The 8,186-nt window shown below is 39.3% G+C and overlaps 1 long non-coding RNA gene across 1 annotated transcript; it reads left to right on the forward strand.

Moving 5' to 3' along the window:
• Window positions 1-2,306: 2,306 nt before the first annotated feature.
• Window positions 2,307-7,771, forward strand: LOC140014928 (uncharacterized). The gene is made up of 2 exons (XR_011821681.1): window positions 2,307-5,065; window positions 7,479-7,771. It is a non-coding gene; the product is annotated as an uncharacterized lncRNA (long non-coding RNA).
• Window positions 7,772-8,186: the final 415 nt, after the last annotated feature.

The following is an 8,186-nucleotide window of genomic DNA, read 5'->3' on the forward strand; positions in this document are numbered from 1 at the left end:
TGAGTCAACCAGAAGTGGTGACCCGTTACCCTAAGCACCAATGCTAAAAGTAAGGAAGAAGTCTTCTTAAATTTGGTGTTATTTCGAGGAATTCATCATGAAATTTCTGCATGAGTTCAAACTTGACGATTAAAGTTTCTTCACATTGTTGTATATGTGCACTCTTTTCTAAATTTTAGAAAGTGCGGTTTTTCTTTGTTCAAGTAAATGGGAAATCATCTAAACCAATTTTTGCAATCAAATGGGCCCAAACTGGGGCAAAATTTTTATTTGCAAAATTTCGTAAAATAAGCCCACACAGGGGCAAATATTTTTGTAGTCCAATTGAGGATTTCGTCCAAGAATCAAAATAATGCATTTTTCAAATCAGTCACGCTCATTTGAGTGCACGTAAGCCCTGTGCAGGTATTCACAATTGAAGTCGACAAAAAGCATCTGGCGATGTGGAAGGCCGATGCCGAAGAAAGAGAAGAAAGAAGGGAAAAGGGCCCTACACTGGGGCAAATTATTTTTGGGAAAAAGATTCTCTCGAAAAATCAGAAAAATTCAAAAAATCAAAAAAAAAAAAAAAAACAAGTTCAAAATTTTGACGAATCAAATTCTTCACCAATTGGATGGCAGGATTGGGTCTTATCCCACTGACCATTCTAAAAATCACGTTGGGCCTGAGTTTCGTGCCGCCAACATTCCAGATATCAAGTTGGGCCTGAGTTTCGTGCCGCCAACAGTTCAAATCACGTTGGGCCTGAGTTTCGTGCCGCCAACATTCCAGATATCAAGTTGGGCCTGAGTTTCGTGCCGCCAACAGTTCAAATGCCACGTTGGGCCTGAGTTTCGTGCCGCCAACAGTTCAAATGTCACGTTGGGCCTGGACTTTGTGCCGCCAACTTCACAAAATCACGTTGGGCCTGGACTTTGTGCCGCCAACTTCACAAAATCACGTTGGGCCTGAGTTTCGTGCCGCCAACATTCCAAATATCAAGTTGGGCCTGAGTTTCGTGCCGCCAACAGTTCAAATGTCACGTTGGGCCTGAGTTTCGTGCCGCCAACAGTCCAAACATCACGTTGGGCCTGGATTTTGTGCCGCCAACATTCCAAAGATCCCGTGGGTCTATCCCAATTTTAAATTTCAGTCCGGGTCTATCCCGTGGGTCTATCCCAAATTTAAATTTCTGTCCGGGTCTATCCCGTGGGTCTATCCCAATTTTAAATTTCAGTCCGGGTCTATCCCGTGGGTCTATCCCGTGGGTCTATCCCAATTTTAAATTTCTGTCCGGGTCTATCCCGTGGGTCTATCCCAAATTTAAATTTCAGTCCGGGTCTATCCCGTGGGTCTATCCCAAACTTAAATTTCTGTCCGGGTCTATCCCACATTTAAATTTCTGTCCGGGTCTATCCCGTGGGTCTATCCCAATTTACATTTCTGTCCGGGTCTATCCCGTGGGTCTATCCCAAAGTTACATTCCAGTCCGGGTCTATCCCGTGGGTCTATCCCAATTTTACGTTTCTGTCCGGGTCTATCCCGTGGGTCTATCCCAAATTTAAATTTCTGTCCTGGTCTATCCCATTTTTTTTTTTTTTTACATTCATGTTCGGGTCAGTCCCATTTTTTTAGAATTCCTGTCCGTTCAGATCATTTTTGCAACCGAATAACACTGGTAAGTATTTGGTGTCTACTTCTTTGTCTCAAGTTTTTTCAAAACTCAGACAAAGAGGGGCAAACTGTAGACACCAAATTTCTGGCGTAATTTCATTTTTTAGTTTTTATTTGTCGTGTTCATTTTTAGTTTTTAGTTTCCAGTTTTATTTTTATTTTTAAGTTTTATCATAGAATTTGTTGAAAAAGAAAAAAAAGAAGAAAAGGAAAACATCAAAAATATGTTTTAGTCATTTTGTTTTTATTCAATGCTTTCTTGAAAAGGAAAATTCAAAAAAAAGAGGAAAGGAAAGAAAAATCATAAAAAAAGGAAAAGGGAAATTTGTTCACAAAAATATTTTTATTTCTTTGAATTCAACCCTTTTGCATTTTAGTTGTTTTTATTAAGTTATTTTGAAAAAGGAAAAAAGGAAAAAAGTGAAAAATGATGAAAAATGAAAAATGAAAGAAAAAGATTGAAAATGGCAATTTTGTTGTTTTAGTTTGTTTATTTTGATGTAAAATTGTTTTTTTATTACTTAGTTTTTATTATCATTTTTGTTAAATTACTTTTAAAAAAAAAAAAAAAAAAAAAAAAGATACGCGAGTTTGCAGCTGCGTATTGTTGCAGCTTGCAAAAAAGGGTTTGGGCAGCTCCTTTGGCCGCAAATACAGAAGAGTGGCTGGGGGTTTTAGGGTTAAAGGCCCCATATAAATAGAATGGAGAAACCACAGCCGCGAGGGGGGATAAAAAAATAGCAAAGGGAGACGCGAGAGAGAACGGGAGGGAACTGGGGGCTTCAGGAGAGCTAACAAAAAAGAAAACTGCAGAGCTAAGGGTAGCGGCTGAACTGAAAAATTCAGAAAGACAAGCTTGGGGGAGCATCATCGGGAGAGGACAGAAATCAGAAGACGGAAAAAAAGAAAAAGCTAAGGGAGAAAACCAGCAAGGGAAAAGAGAGAAACTGAGGGGAAGGGCTTCATCTGAGGAGTGAACGGCTGGGGTTTAAGGGAAGTGATAGCTGCAAATCTGGAGTGAACGGAAAAATCAGAGGGAAGGAGAGCTAAGGGGGGACGAGAGAGAGCAGCAGCCGAAAGAGAGAAATCGAGAGAGGGCATCGAGGAAAAGAAAAAGCTTACGGCAAAAGAAAGAAACAAAGGAAGGATTCTGGGTTGGCGGCTGGGGTAGAGAACAACAAAAAGGGGCCGAGGGATTGAGAGAGTTTCGAGAAATCAGAGAGTAAAAGGAAAAGAAAAGAGACCAGCAAGAAGAAAGTGAGAGGAAAACAAGAAGGAAACATTTTCAGAAATTTGCCCGGATGATGAACCAGGCTGGCGATTCACCCTGTTCTCACTCATTTCAGATCTAGATAGTCTATATTTCTGAGAGATCTCTTTTCCTACACCTTCTTGGGATGTCTGGGAGCGGCTTTCGTTCAGCAACAATCGACTGAAAACATCTCTAAGACAGCTAAATGGAAGCTCCAAGTGGCGGGTTCATCAGCGCTATGTTTTACGGCGGCGATATTCCTTTGCTTCGTTCCCCAGATTCTGTACAGCCTTCCCACGACTCTTTGCTTCCATCCGGGTTTAGAACACCCTTAGGTAACCATGTCTCCCTCCCTGGTTTGATTTAACGTACTTTTGCATGAAGAACAAGATCCGTTTGATGTTTTTTTTTGCCACAGCCTTTCCCTTGCTGTCTGGTTTTCCTCCGTTCGGCATTTAATGGTCTTTGCAGGATGCATGTTTGCTGAATATATCATTTTCGTTTGGGTCAGATTGCATATTGATTGATGAGTTTGTTAGCTTTGGTTTTTGCTAATGAAGATTTGTCCGATGTTAGATGCTGTGGAAGTAAGGATGAATGTTTGCTTTTGACTTGGGCTTGGTACCAGAATTTGTTGCGTGCAATGGCTGGAACCTTTAGAGTATCAGAAATCTGCTGCAGAAATGTTAATGTAGTTCAGTAGCTAAGTGTCTAAAGGCTATAGTGCCAAAGTTTCTGCTTGCTTGAAATGTTCATGTTGCTTGACTGCGATGGTTTTTCCATGATTGACAGCAAGTTTCCACTTTTTCTTTGCTGCAATTTTTTTTATCCAGTTGCCTTGATTGAATCTCCTGGGATAGATATTCGTGTTAGGTAGTGTTAATAAGAGTAATTTGAAGTCTTTGCTTCAGGTTTTGATTGTTGAATTAGCAGATTTTGTTTGAATTACTTCACACGAGCACGTCTAGGTGAATCACCAGATATTGTTGAAGTTGTAAGAACCCAGACTCTCCACGAGACACTCCCATAAAACTGGTTTTCCTGTCTCGATAAGTTGCTAAAGAGAATTGCAGCAAGAAACCTTGAATGAGTGTAGCCCGGAATGAACTGTGAATGAGTTATTAGTTTGCATGTTTAATCCAGTGTGTTACGGTGTTTTTCTGGAATTTAATGTAAGTTTTCCAGGCTGCTAATGAACACTATAAATGTGGCTAATCATAGCTGAAAAATTACAGCTAATGAACACTATCAGTGTGGCTAATCATACCTGGAAAATTGCAGCAGTTTCTCTTCTCAAATGTTGGCATGTTTTCTAGCTCATCTTGTTGCATTTTTGTCCTTAAGTCTGTTAGATTTCTATCTACTTTTGTCGTAAATATCTGCACTTTGTGTTGAATGGGTGAAGATACGTTGGGATCCTGGGCAGGAATGTTTGTCTCGTTTGAAAATTCAGAATAATAGCTTCAAATTGCAGATTTGTTTTTCTTTCTTTGTAGCATTCGAATGACCACTTTGCTTGGATTTCTTCCATCTAATTGATTTGTTAAGTGATGTTTAAATGGAAGCAATCTCAAAGTTGTTGTATGGAATCTGTTTTGCCGAAATTGAAAGAGGTTTGCGCATGAAAATTTTCCAGCACTTATATAATCACTTGCCAAGTTTTTTGTTTTAGTCTATTTTTAGATGTTGAAGTTATGTACTTGGTGGTTTAGTTTAGAGTTTTGGTTTTGTTTGAGAAAGTTTGATCAAAAGTTGCCTGGGGACATGAATTTGCAAACAGAAAGTGCAGTAATTGCTTGTTTCTTGTTGTAGAATGTTATCTTACGTTAGTCTGCATGCATGCAAAAATAATTCTGAAAATTGCACTTTGACCCCTTGGTTTCTAACTAATGCCGCTATGACCCAACCAATTAAATGTTTTCTTCAATTTGGTCCTTGGCTGTTTTAATTTTTGCAATTTCATTGCTTGCTTTGCTTCAACTAATTACCATGCTTTGTCAATTGCACTTAAGTCATGACCTTGGGGACTTTATGACTAAGTGAGCCTTGTTTTGCCCATTTCTTTTAATTTTTCTTAAATAAAGTGGTGCCTTGACCTTTTTATTATTTTGGAGGGTAATTGAATAATTTCACTTCATTGGGGCCTCAATTCAAGGGAGGTACACTCTATCCCTCATTTGCACTACATTTGACTTTACGTGCTCCTACGTGTTATGTGAATATGCATGCCTACCCCGCTTTCCTTACCTCCTTGCGTGCATTTACTTGCTTTTACGTTTATTTAAGCTTTATGGGGTATGTGTACACCTCTTGGCTTGTAATAGATAGGGCTCGGAGAGCATCTTGTCCATTTCCCCTTCCCCTTTATGCTTTTATGGGGTATGTGTACACCTCTTGGCTTGTAATAGATAGGGCTCGAAGAGCATCTGGTCCACTTCCCCTTCCCCTTGCTTGCTTGTTTTTGTTGCTACATGTTTAATTGCTTTATTAGGCTCTTGCATCTAGTCGAGCATGCTAAATGTTATGTGCTATGTGTTTACGAGTATTTTGGCATGTCTACTTGCTTTCATAGCCATGAATGAATGGAATGGATGAATGTACGTTTCCGCTAGTCCAACGCTAGTCGGAATTCATAGAATGGGCTAGTCCAACGCTAGACCCTTAGGGATTTCCCCTCATTAGCACATCATTTGCTTGTTCACCACATATCATACATTTTTTCTTAGTTTTATCATCTGGCATGCTCCTCGATTCCCCTTTCCCTTCACTTTAGGTCTTGCATCTCATGCTAGTTAGGGTACATTTGCCTGAAGAGTCCCCTTCTGATAAGGGAGACGAGCGAGTGTGGCTATTCGATAGCCTTAGCACGCTAGTTTCGCCTTCTAATCAAAGGGAAAATCGAAGTCGAAAAGGTAGGAGTCATTCCCATACCCGACCTGATGCATTCCCTTAGGTTCATTCATTCTCATTTATCACTCACTCATTCTTTTCAATTCACATTTTCCTTTCCTTATTGTTCATTTTGATTTCTACTTCACAAAATCGCATTTAATTACACCTATATGCACTTATCATTATATTTCATACACTTGCACACAAACACTTGGAATTTTCATACAATTGCACACGTCCACCTTTTCATACACTTGCACACAAACACTTGGATTTTTTTTTAATTTCTTTCATACACTTTCACACTTGCACACTTGAGTCTCATTTGCATTAATCGACCTCTATGGGGTTTTCCTTTGTTGGCCGCCACAACTCATGTGGTTTGGGACCAAAAGCCTCACGAGAGACATCGTAGAATTTAGGATTGCATTTTCCTTTCCGTTTTGCATTCATATAGTCATATCCAACGTGCGAACATACATTGGGTAGAAAAATTAGGAAAATTGGCTTAAGTCACGCAACTAGCCTTGGCTAGGTCGAAGGGGTGCCTTGGATTTTTATCCTTGCCTTCCCCTTCGTCAAACGTGACCCCCGATCCCTCTTTTGGTTACGCAGACCCAAAAGTTCTCAAAAAGGGTTTATTTACTTTTTATTCAAAAACAAATCATTTTTGGGTGACTTGGTACACCCTAACTCTATACCAAGTGGCGACTCCATTTTTGATACAAAAAACCCTTTTGAACTTCACTTGGCCAAATCGTCGCATTCTAAGTCCCATGGCCTTTTACTTTTCATTTTGCACACGTTCACACATTACACACCACACACCACACACATCATTACGAATCGAAAAGTGGGGCGCGACATTGAGGAAAAACAATGAAGCCATAAATGGCTGGAATATAGCAAAATACAGAGGGCATGCTGCCCAAAATTTTAGGATTACGTGATTCCTTCAAGTTGAGTTGATCTCAGTAAAACTAAAATGAGGGGTTTTGGGGGTTGTTTGTAACCCTAGGACCAACTATTATCTTTTTACTCAAAAGTCATATTTATATTCTTTTGTACTTGTACTTAACCTGGAAAGGCGTACGACATGTAGTCAAGCCTCATTTATGCATTCCATTTACTGGGTTTGTGGATGTGCGAGCTATAATTGTTTTATCTTGATTATTTGAGGATTTCTCGGCGATTAAAGCCACTTTGGGTAAAAAAAAAAACTTTTGAAGTATCTGTACTGGAACTGGTAAGTGATCCCTCAACTACTTCCAAAGTTACTTTTGAACTAATTCTTGCTAATTCTTGTACTGGTTACTCAATTGCTTGCAGTGGTTGTTTGATTGCATATCATTTGTGTATGTGTGTGTGCCATGACATAATTTGGCTCCAATGAGTTCTTGGGAAAATCTTGTGCTTAGAACCAACGTCTCCACTACTGTTTACACATTCTTTGGAGTACGATGGCTTCTTATTTCTGTTTATCTGTTACCTGATCTAAATGAGCGTTGGATATTTAAGTACAAGAATTTCACTAGCTCACACGAGCAATAAATGTACATTTGATTACTGCATCATGACATCAGCTAAATGCTTTATTGTGAAATATACTTGATTGTTGATTTTACTGGACACTCGCTGAGTTTCTAGCTCACCCCAAAACTATTTTATTCCCCTCCACAGGGCTTGAAGCGACGGAAGCATTGATATAAAGTGCTCCATGTGAATGGTTGGATTATCTCCTGTATCGTTGAAGTTTTAGTTCGACCTTGTGTAATATTTGAGACTGCGATTGTACTTGGGCTTACGTGAGATTTGAGGACCTTCGTCCTATTCGGGAAATTAGTATGGCATGTATTTCTTGAGGTTTTAGTTTGTAGTGCAATTAAATTTGTGGAATATTTGATGTACATTTGAAATTTATATTGTAATTTATTTGAGGATTATTGTGAGTAAGTGAGTCCCGGCGAGAGTTGGGCAGGAGGTCCGCCGAACCCTTTGGTTCGCCTTAGGGGGAGGTGGGGCTGTCACAAGATTTGCCTTGGAACTCCTTGGAACTTTAGTGGTTTTGTTAACCATGTTTTCGTACGTATTTTTCTACAAACTTTTACAGAGAAATAGTCCCTATATGGTAGTATTATACTGCTAAATTTAGTACCATTTTGAGTCCGTTTCGCTGCTCAACTAAACTTCCAAAGTTCATGATTTGAGTTTGGAAAACCCTTGATTAACAAGGAAATCTTAGTAGCTTTGAGCTACCATATCTTGGTGCTCAAAACTCCGAAACTCATTCCATTTTTTTTTGTTTTAAATTTGGAATGTAACCCTAATATAGTTCCAAATTTCAGAGGTTAGTTCAAATCAAGTGAATTTTGCCGAATTTTCAAAGTT

This window comes from Coffea arabica, chromosome 10e (genome assembly GCF_036785885.1).
Source record: "Coffea arabica cultivar ET-39 chromosome 10e, Coffea Arabica ET-39 HiFi, whole genome shotgun sequence".
Classification (NCBI taxonomy): domain Eukaryota; kingdom Viridiplantae; phylum Streptophyta; class Magnoliopsida; order Gentianales; family Rubiaceae; genus Coffea; species Coffea arabica.